Raw genomic sequence first — 12,374 nt, forward strand, 5'->3', positions numbered from 1 at the left:
CAACAACTCTCTAAGTAGACTAAAGATCAACTCAACAGGAGGCTGACTGTTCTCAGTATAGGAAACTTGGCTAATGAACCCATTCAGTGACGTCATGGTTATGAAGTCATGGCTTTTGGAGTAGAATCTACAACAATATAAACCAGCATAATTCCTAATAAAAATCCATAAAATTTTTTCATACACACAAATAAGTGTAGAATTCACCCCTCATCAAGGAAATTTTTCTTTGCAATAGAAAAAGACTACAGAAACCATGGCTAATCAAAATGATGTATTGAGGATGCTAGTACCAATAGATATGTCTAAAAGACTCTCTCTCTCTCTCTCTCTCTCTCTCTCTCTCTCTCTCTCTCTCTCTCTCTGTTATAGGGAACATTGCAGAAGACAAGAGAAGACAAGGTGTAAAGAGTATAAAAGCTAAAAAAAATCAAGTAGTTTGCTATGGGATTGACTCTCCTAGTAATGTTAGAAGCTACACACAGAGTTTCACCAACACATATAAGCTAAATGAGGACAATACTAATGGATATATCAAGGGGAATGCATAAATCCACTGAGAAGTTGACTCTACACAAATAACTGTAAACAACTATAGGAAAATCGGGAAAGGTATGGAAACACTAGTAAAAAATACACACAAAAATATTAATACATAATTAGCTTTAAAACCTTACTGAACAACTTCCACTCTGAACAACCCACTCCTATCTCACAGTCCTGGTATTACCCTACCCTGGGGAAATTGGGCCTTCATTGGACCAAGGGCTTCTCTGGTGACAGGCAATGCCATCCTCTGCTACATATGCTACTGGAGCCAAGGGTCCCTCCATGTATATTCTTTGGTTGATGGTTTGGTCCCTGGGAGCTCTCTGGCACTCTTAGGTCATTTCAACTACCTCCTTAAGTTTAAGAAGATGAGCCTACCCCGTCTATGCCTTTGTGGATGTTCACATCAAGTAAGGACCTTGTTATAAATAGATATAAATGGATATTATCATATCAAGCATTTTCATTAAAAAGAAATTTACTCAACCATAAACTGTCACCTCTTACATACAATTTTCCAACAGTCATATGATCAGTATATCTTTACACCAATTTCGCATAGTAAGGTCAACATTTTCCCATGTCTTAATTTGTATGCAACTCCAGAGATACCAAAACATTCTTACCAAAGCCCAGGGAGATGACTTAATCAGTAAAATGTCTTTTCATGTAAAACAAGGACATGAGTTCAAATAACCAACACCCACATAAAAAAGGGAGGTAGTAACTAGGTGGTCAGCTGTGTCAAGATGGAGCTGAATAGCTCCTTCCCTGAAACTGGCTGTAGGAAATTCATTGAAGCAGATGACGAATGCAAGCTTCATACATTCTTTGAGAAGCACATGGCCCCACTAATGCTCTTGGTAAAGAGTGGAAGGATTATATGGTCTGGATCAGCAGTGGTAATGACCAAGAATGGTTTCCTATGAAGGAAACCCATGTTTTCTTTTGACCCATGGCAGAGTCTGCTTGCTGATGAGTAAGGGGCATTCTTGTTATAGACCAAGAAAAACTAGAGAACAAAGTGCAAGTCTATTCGTGACTGCATTGTGGATGCCAATTGAAGTGTTCTAAACTTGGTTATTTAAAAAAAAGGAGAGGAGGATATTCCAGTACTGACAGATACTACTGTGCCTATTCAGTTGGGACCTAAAAGAGGTAGTAGAATCCAAAAGCATTTCAATCTTTCCAAAGATGATGTCTGCCAATATGTTAGCAGAAAGCTTAAAGAAGGTAAGAAGCAAAGGACCAAAGTATCCAAGAATCAGTGTCTTGTTACTCCACATGTCCTGCAACACGAACAGCAATGTATTGCTCTGAAGAGAGAATTTACTAAGAAAAGCAAGAAGGAGGTTACAGAACAGGCTAAACTTTTGCCAACATAATGAAGGAAGCAAAAAAAAAGAGAGAGAACAAAAACAAAAAACAAGAAATAGAAACCAACAACAACAAACTACAAAAAAGACAAACAAACAAACAAAACACTCAACAACACCAGAAACAGATTGCCAAGACATGTAGGCTGTCCTTGCTAAGAACTTCAAATTCTGAGTTGAGTCAAAAATAAGTCTTTAAGAATAACCAATAAATAATCAGGCCTTAAACAAGGAGGGGGTAATAATGAAACAGTGACAAATGGATTCCTAGAGCATATGGGCCAACCAGTGAGCCCAAGGTACAGTAAAGTATGGAATCCAGAAATAAGATGAAGAGCCATTGAAGTAAACACCCAGTGTCAACCTCTGGGTTTCATACACATGCTATCACATGTGCACATGTTCTTGCTCACACATGTTACACATATGAACATGACATACCCACACCCATATCAAACATAAAACACAAAAACATGCACATACATACCAAATACCCCTTACATACCCCAGACAATAAAACACACTTCACACATCTAAGACATACCCCACATACTACAACACACACACACACACACACACACACACACACGCTTCCTACAAAGTACATTAAGTATTTCCTTAACTCAAAGGTATCTATACTTTTCTTTGATTACTTTTATCTACCTAAGAGCAAGAGCTTCACACATTAATTATGCTAGCCCATATTTATGCTGCCATAATTTCTATTTCTGCTCCCATATCTGTCCTGTGAAATATCATAAAAAGCTACTTTTGCTTCATTATTTATTTCCAACAATTAGAGCTCAATTATGTTAAATGAATGGCAGTTGTCAATCATGTGTTTTACTTCTTCCAGTTTCATGTCAAGCAGCTTCTTTTCATTTCCATATTGGTCTACATGACTGTTGTAATATTAAAAGCTCTAATTACAAATGTCTTTCCTTAATATAAATTTTTAATTCAACTCTCCAAGTTAATTTTGAGAACCAGATTCCCTTATCACCTTCCAGGTTCTCTTAGAAATTTATGGACTCTTTTTCATTAATTTCTTACATACACACACACACACACACACACACACACACACACACAAACATATACATTCTTAGAGAAATTAATACAACATGATCAGTTTATATAATTGTACATGTGTATTAAGGACTGACCATTTGGTTGCATCCTCAATTCATGTGCTCTTTCCTGAGAGAGACTATGTTCCCCATTCTCTGCATCCTTTAGTTGCTTGTAGTTCTTTGTGTGTGTAGAGTTGAGACTTCATGTGCTTTCCCCCATTCATGTTAGCATGTTTAGGCAATAATATTGGTGAGACTATATAGAGAGTAGATCTTTTGCAATTCCAAGGATGAAAAAAATCGCATATCCATTTGTATTCTCTTCTGACTCTTACAGATCGTCTGTCCCCACTTGGGCAATGTTCCCTGACCGTTACATATGGAAGTTCTGTTGTAGATGTATCCATTGGGACTAGGCTCCACACCTCTGAATTTTGATTAGTCATGGTTTTCTGTAATGGTTTGTTACAAAGAGAGGCTTCCTTTATTATGTGTGAGGAATATCCTTATGGATGAATATAAAAACAAATATTTACAATGTAGTTAGGGATTATGCTGGTTTGGCAAAGTGGCAAGTTTTGATTGTCCTCTCAGATTCAGGACACCAATAACTGGAAAGCAAGCTATGTTGTTGCCTAGCTTTCCAGTACCAAGCATGGGTTCCTTCATGTTATGTGTTGGGTTTCACCCTTCTTAAGTCGAAGCAAAAAGCAGTTGGTTGCTATTTAGGTATGCATGCCACAGCTGCATTCTTCTACTTATTGAGTCACACTGCTTGTTGTTTTGGTTTGTACACATCAACTGTGTAAAATTGCTGACTGATTCTCTCTTTTGCAAGCTTGTATAGCATGTTCTGCTACTTAAAGACAGTTCTCAGGAAGGAAGTTTTAAGGTCAGTTCTAGCTCAAGGGTCTCTGGCCTCAGTTTCTGAAGTGAATGATATATTCAGTAACAAGGACTTACCTTTTATCTCTGCGGTGACTAAACGAAGTAGCAGTAGCCTATATATAATGTTCTTGAGTTTCTTGAGTAATCTTGACTAACACCTCAGATGAGCAATTCCCATGTAAAGTTTTAGGCTCTTATAAGGACCATTGTCAGAATAAAAATGATACATTTTTGTTCTTCTGATGCTTATGATGCTTTTTTTATGTTCCTATTATTGTTTCACCATCCTTCAGTATTTATTTTCTTTTCCCTCCCTAATTAAAGCCCCTACTAGTTTTTAACATCCTCATAAAATCACTTGTATTAGATACTATTCCTCTGTATAGTTGTGGCTACCCTGGAAATCACTCTGTAGACCAGGCTAGTCTCAGACTCAGAGATCTGCCTGCCTCTGCCTTCAAAGTGCTATGATTAAAGGGGTGCAGCACCACATCCAGCTTTTTTCTTTTAAAAATTCATGATTTCATTTGTCTTTTGCATCTGAATATTATTCTATACTATATATGCATCATATTTTCATTATTTATTCCTTGGTTAAGGAACATTTAAGTAGTTTATATTTCCTAGATGTTGTGACTAGAGCAGCAATGAACATAGCTGAGTAAATCTGTGAGAAGTAGGCCATGAAGTCTTTTTGGAATATGCAAGGACTAGTATGGTTGGGTCATATGGTAGGTTTAGTTGTAGCTTTTGGAGAATTCTTATATTGCTGCTTCATGTTGCAATCTCCAATGGTGAATAACAATTTCCTTTCCCTCCATCCTCTAGCTTTTGTGGTTCATTGTTTTGTTGATCTTGGCCATTCTGATAGGGGCAAAATGAAATCTCAAAGTTTTTTCAATTTACATTTTCCTAATTGCTAGAGATAATGAGCAGTTTTTGAGATGCTTCTTAGCCATCTTTCTTCTTTTAATAGTCTCTGTTCAACTCCAAAGCACATTTTTAATTAATTAATTATAAATCCTTATATATTATGGATATTCATTCTTCCTCAGTTATAAAGTTGGTAATTATCTTCCTTTTGTAGATTTCCCCTTCACTTGGGCTATTCTTTCTGTAGCTGGACATATATTTACTAGTTTTATAAAGTCCCACTTGTCAATTATTGGCCATAATTATGTGGTAGATGGAGGACTATTTATGTAATCCTTTTCTACATCTATGTCATGTAGGGTACTACCAAGGAGTTTTTAAAGTGTGTGTGTGTGTGTGTGTGTGTGTGTGTGTGTGTGTGTGTGTGTGTTATGCCATGTGTTCAACAATGCTTATGGAAGCCAGAAAAGGGTGTCAGATATTCTGACTTTGGAATTATAGGTAGTTGGGAGCTCAATGAAATAGTCACTGAGAATCAAATTGGGGTTTTCAGGAAAAGTAGCAAGAGCTCTTTATCACTGAGCCAGCTCTGCATCTTACTGTCTAGGCATTTTCAAAAGCATTATTGGTTTTTAACCAAGACATTTTTAGAAATGATCATAAGGATGAAGTGGATTCTAGGGGGGACTTACTTCTCACGGATTCTGCTTTCCTCCATGTTTTTCTTATTTTAATTAACATTTCTTGTTTTAATTCCATAAGGAATGTAAACGTTTTGCTTCTTGGCCCCCACCAAACAGAGAATGCCCCTTCATCTTTTCTTATATCACTTCAAAATTCTACCCTTTTCCCAAAAAAGTTTGGTTTCCACCAGATATTTACTTAGCACACTCAAGATTATCCAATGATTTGTTCCAAAGTCTGCCGACATGAAGTATATTTCTGAGATACATTTGCAGAGATGATGTTCCTGGGTGAGATGCATCTTTGTAAGTTAGAAGGGTGTTGTTAAATCAATGTCTATGCAGTATTATCAGAGGATGAAGCTTACCATGTACCACAAATAAAGAATGATTTGGTGATCATTTCAACCAGACAAGAATGACATTCAGAGACTTCCATTATGTCTTTTTTTGAAAATCATTTTACATATTAATATAAATGTTATATTTTTGTTTTCTTTCTGTGTATATTGAGAGAGAGGGAGAGAAGGACACAAAGAGAGAGAGAGAGAGAGACAGACAGACAGAGAGACAGAGACAGAGACAGAGACAGAGTACAAGTGTCTAAGTTTGCATATGAGTGTATGGGAAGCAAACCACCTCTGGCAAGGTTCCTCAGAGCCATTCACTATGGTTTGATGAGACAGTCTTCCTGATTGCCCCATCAATTAGGCTACTCAGGGTGAGGAGTGAGACCTAAGGATCTACCTAGCTCCATCTCCTCAGTACTGAGAATACAGGAATAAACTACCATGCCTGATTTTCTCAGAGTTCTAAGAATTGAACCTGGGACCCAATGCTACCAGTCAAGCAGTTTACTGACAGAGATATTTACCTAACCTCTTTGTTTTTCTTTTATATTGATACTCATTATCTTAGTTATCAAACTTGTCATTCATAATGTGATTATTTCTCTATGGACAAAAATGCTATTATGTGAGACAGCCTAGGAATCCATCCAGTAATTGCTCTAACATTGTCACAGAAGACAAAGTCATTATTTCATGCAAATTAATTATCAGTACACTTCATATGGCACTTCAAATCCATGTTTTCTATGCTTTCCTCATAAGGTACTTCACATTTCATGGGAAGTAAATATTTGCACAAACACACAGTACTGGACAGGAAGTACATTCAGAAATTATCTGCCAGTTCCCTTATCAAAACTGATTTCCATCCATAAGTAATTGCTCTACAAATGAAAGTCTTCAAACAGCCTTAATAAAAGAGCTAGAATTTTAGAAGGTTTCATGAGTTTTATAATATTCCCTCACATGAGAGAAACTTTTCCTTTCGGTGGTTCTGATTAAATACATTTAAACACCACACGTTCTCAGAAATCAATTTATGCCAATCTGAAACTTTTCAATGCAGATTAAAGGCCAGGGGGTCTAGACATTTCAAACAATCACATCGCTGTCTGAAGTATTTAGAAATGAAAAGGAGAGCTTCTACCACAGTGTAAGGTTCTCTCTCTGTGCATTCGCCAATTCAAATATTCAAGTATAAAGTAATAATCTTAAACTGAAACTAATCATTATCTTAAAGAATTAAGTACACACTACAGGGGCACTGTGAACTAGAAAACACTTCTTTTCATTTTCCATTTTTAAAAATAATTTTGTGGTATGTCTGAGTGTATGTGCATGCAAGCAGGCATGCATGAGCACAAGTGCCTTTACACACACATGCAAAAAGATGTATAGATGCCACAACAAATATATGGAAGAGGACAATCTCAGATGTTTGTCCTCACCTCCTCCCCCAACCCCGTTTGAGATAGGTCTCTTTTGTGACCCACTGTGTGTGTCAGGATAGCTGGCCCATGAGCTTCAAAGCCATTTTTTCACCATAAGAATGCTGGGATTGTTGAAGACACTAGACACTTTTGATACAGGATTTGAAGTTTTACAGAGGGACCTGACCTGTACATCCAAATTTGTTAGACAAAATAAGAAGGGAGAAAACCAATGAAAAGACCTACCCAGCTCTAAAGCCTCTAGAATATAATGAGCAGTACAATAACATTTATCCCAGGGTAACCACAGTGCAATCGTAGATTAAATTTTCTCAATAAAGGGTAATCAATGCCTAATACTATAAAAATTAGCCCAGTACATATGACTGAGGTCACAGACATGAGAAGAAAACTTACTACTGCTACATTCCTAAACAAGAATAATTCCTAATCATAGTCTAAATATTTATCCTTTTATGCACAATTAAGCATAGCTCTCACATTTCATCCTAGAAGCTTATTTCTGCTGTATACAATTGCAACTAGAGAAATCCACAACTGGTCAAAATACAGAAAACATACAAACAATTTAATAGCAGCACCAATCCATATGGTTTTCTACAATACAACCTCCAAACCCAAGGTTCTAGAAACACAGTAGAAGAGGAAGCAGAAAGATTTTAAGAGCCAGATGATTGGGATATCTATTTTGAGAAATCATCTTTTACACATGCATCTTCTATATATGACAGAGAAGTGTCATCCATGACATCACAAGAATATCATTGCTTAAAAAGAGCCTGAATAGGGACAATACCAGATGACATGTTGTTGCTGATAAGAGAAACTCCATAAGGCCTCACCACTAGATGAAAAGCTAAGAGAAAGGCAGGTGTCTCCTGGTATAAGCTACTTGATAGGTTAGTCAATCCCAAGTGGTTAATCTGAAACACATATTCATATGATCAACACTAAATTAATTCCTCAGATTGCATTCATTTATATATACATGTGTGTTGATATATACACCTATGTCATAGCAATATTATGTACATATTAATAATTAAAAAGAGGAGTTCATGAAGTTGAGAGGTAGTTGTGGAGCATGGAATGACTAGAATTGAGGAGAGAATGGGGTGCAAATGAAATAAAGAGAGAAATTATGTATGGAAATTTTAAAAATATATTTTTAATAAGGAATAGGAAAAAAGCAAGATATGTTCTTCCGAACAAAAATCCCACTAGCATTACAGATGTACCCAGCTGAATTCATCTTTTTTCATGGGCCATGGTGTGTCTTAACTTCTTCATACCATATTCTTCACCAACTGAGCCTTTCCTTATGACTCAATTTCTTCTTGGTTTAGCTTCAAGCTGTTCAGACAGGATAACATTTCTGAGATCATGTCTGCAGTGTTCGGTGCCAAGTTGCATGGCCTAGATTCCCTTGAGAGCTATATCTTTCACTTATATTGCCAACAGGATATTAGCAGCTGGCAACTCTGAGCTGAGTATTACATCTAGCACTGAGTATTCAGATCCTTCTTGACTGCCATTTTTTCCTCCAAGTGCCTGTAGTCAAGAGTGACTTCTGTGGGCAGAGTTTAAAATAAAGACCAGTAACACTTTTTCAATTTGCACACAGCACTAATGGCTCTTCTAGTCCCAGAGATTCCCAGAAGATAGGGTTGAGTATTAGAGATGACTCTGACTTCAGCTCAGAGGATAGGGAAATGGCTGGCTCTTTTGCAGGAGTAAGTGTTGCAATATGGTTGAACAAAGGAACAGACCAGTGAGGGATAAAACATGAGAGGCATGTGGAAATGTTGGCCCAAAAAGAACTTTGTCCTTTGACATGTTCAGAGATGCTGCAAATGACCATTAGGCATTGTCTGATTTAAAACTTTATGTAGATGTTTATGGCTTCTGGGTTGACAATAGCATCCATCCAAAAAGACATGGGCTAAAACAAAAATACACTTACAGTTAAATTGATCATGACTTGGATCAGGGTTGCACTCAAGAACACTCCTAGTATATTCTCTCTCTCTCTCTCTCTCTCTCTCTCTCTCTCTCTCTCTCTCTCTCTGTTAAACACATGTAGGCATTCACTGATGCATAGTTGATGTTATCTGATTACATGAAGTGATAGGTTTAGATACATGCATATGTCATACCCTCTCTTCAAGCAAAATAATGGGCACATCTATCAATTCAAAATATTTTCCCATATTGTTTTAATAGTTTGAAGCTTTTTGTTTTGCTTTGTCTTTTGGTTTCTAAAATTTTTTTGTTAATAACTGCATTGAACATATGATCTCCACTAATAGTTTTAAGTGCACAATATAGTTGTATTAGCCATGCTGTGACAACCATGACTTTAAAGGAAAGAGTGGGTTATTTGACTTCACGGTTGAGGGTATAGTCCAGCATGGCTGAGAGAATGAGTAGGCAGAAGTTGAGGTGATTAGTCACATTGAATCAATTGTCACAAAGGAGAAGATGGATGCTGGTGTTCAGCTTTTTCTTTCTTTGTCTCAGCTCAGGTACCAGCCTATGGGTTAGTGTCACCCATAATTGAGGCAGCTGTTTCTACTTCAATTGACCTAATCTAAATCGCCTTTGTATGTATGCCAGGGGACATGTTTCCAAAGTGATGCTAGATCCTACCAATTGGAAAATTAATGTTAACTATCACCAGAGTACCACTAAGTATACTATGCAGTATATTGGGCAGTAGCACTTAGAACTTAATGATTTTTCTACAGTTATAAATATTTTTCACATTGAAGTTTATGGATTTTTATAAATATGAAAGGAAGAAATAATTAAGGCAATATCAAGGACAATCGAACTGCTATGCTCTGGGATTTTCTAGACTAAGTATAGAGTATGTTTGGGAGAAAACAATTTCTTATTTCAGGTGACTTGAGTTTGTATAACTGCCATAGTTACAAATGACATAGAGATAATAAAACAGGTGAAATATATTCTTAGAGTACAATGGAGGGCACTAAATTTGGACATTTAGGAAAGTGAGTAGGTAATATAAGTGAAATGCCAGAGTCAACATATGAAAAAAATGTGTCTGGGTCTATGAAGGGGACAAATGAGGTGTATCTCTGTGTGTGTGTGTGTGTGTGTGTGTGTGTGTGTGTGTGTGTGTGTGTGATTATGATGAACTGTGCCCCACTTTCAAATCAGCAACAGGGAAGTTAATAAGAGAAATTTGAACATTTTGCCTTTCTGACATTTCCTACATCCATGTGAGTTTCTTTATTGTTGGGTTAATACCTATCTTCTCTACTTATAACTCACATTTTTGGAACATTTGCACAATGAATGTAGAACTCTAGGGGTGATGTTTCTGATTTTATTCCCACATGCCCAGTAGATAAGTTTCCTTTTTCTTACTATACTCACCAATATCTAATGTAGAGAAGCTTATTGACATGGAAAAGCTTTGTGCATAAGAATTAATTAACAAACACAAAAGAGAGGGGATAGGAAAATAAAATGCCTGCTGAGCAAGAACAAAGTTTGCATTTAGATCTTCATAACTCACTTAAAATGCTGGATGTGGGAGGCAGAACCTATATTCCCACCTCTAAAAGGAGGATACAAAAGAAGCAAAAGATCTCCTGTACAATTGGAGAACTCCAGGTTCCGTAAAAATCATGTCTCCAAAAGCAAGTTTCAGGTAGATAAAACAATATCGCCAGTGACAACAATTGTCTTCCACACCACTAATACAACACACACACACACACACACACACACTCATAACACACATACATTTTATATACACATATACATGCATATATATGCTTACAACAAATCAACACACACAAAGAAAATCAGAGCAGGTCACTCGATGCTGCTGTCCAGACACCGCCCGGATGTGAAGGGACCTGGTCAAACAGCTCCATGCATCCAAATCCCATAGGAAGGAGAACTAGAACTTCAGAGGGCCAGACACGACTGGGAAGCCAGAGGAGACTACATTCTGCCCACATTTCAGATTCTACAGGAAAACACCTAACGCCATCTGAGCCCCCTACTCACAGGGTCCCGATCGAAGGCAGGGAAGGACGTTCTGGTTGCTGCCCTCAGAGAGAGCTGAAACCCAGCACTGAGAAGTAACTCCAGGCCTGAGACCAGAGGTAAGACCACCTTTTCTGCTCCAAGTGACCTGCCTGGTGGACCCAGGACACACACCCACAGGAACACCTGAAGACCAATAGACAGGAACTACTACATGCCTGAAGAGAACACTCTGTTCCCATAACTGGCTGAAAGAGAACAGGAAAACAAGTCTAGAGCACTCCTGACACACAGGCATATAGGAACATCTAACCCCTGTCAGAAATAGCAGAACAAGGTAACATCAGAGATGAACTGATGGCAAGAGGCAAGTGCAGGAACTCAAACAACAGAAACCAAGACTACATGGCATCATCGGAACCCAATTCACCCACCAAAGCAAACACTGAATATCCAAACACACTAGAAAAGCAAGATCTAGATTTAAAATCATATTTGATCATGATGCTGAAGGACTTCAAGAAAGACATAAAGAATTTTCTTAGAGAAATGCAGGAAAACACAAACAAACAAGCAGAAGCCTATAGAAAGGAAATGTAAAAATCCCTGAAAGAATTACAAGAAAACACAATCAAAGAGGTGAAGGAATTAAAAATGGAAATAGAAACAATACAGAATGCACAAAGGGAGACAACCCTGGATATAGAAAACCAAAGAAAGAGACAAGGAGCCAACAGAATGCAAGAGACAGAAGGGAGAATCTCAGGAGCACAAGATTCCATAGAAATCATCAACACAAGTGTCAAAGATGATGTAAAACGTAAAAAGCTACTGGTACAAAACATACAGGAAATTCAAGGCAAAATGAGAAGATCAAACCTGAGGATAATAGGTATAGAAGAGAGTGAAGACTCCCGGTTCAAAGGACCAGTAAGTATCTTCAACAAAATCATAGAAGAAAACTTCCCTAACCTAAAGAAAGAGATGCCCATAAACATACAGGAAGCCTACAGAACTCCAAATAGATTGGAACAGAAAAGAAACAACTCTAGTCACATAATAGTCAAAACTCCAAATAACAAAAGAATATTAAAAGCAGTAAGGAGAA

Source organism: Rattus norvegicus, chromosome 16, assembly GCF_036323735.1.
Source record: "Rattus norvegicus strain BN/NHsdMcwi chromosome 16, GRCr8, whole genome shotgun sequence".
In the NCBI taxonomy this organism is placed as follows: domain Eukaryota; kingdom Metazoa; phylum Chordata; class Mammalia; order Rodentia; family Muridae; genus Rattus; species Rattus norvegicus.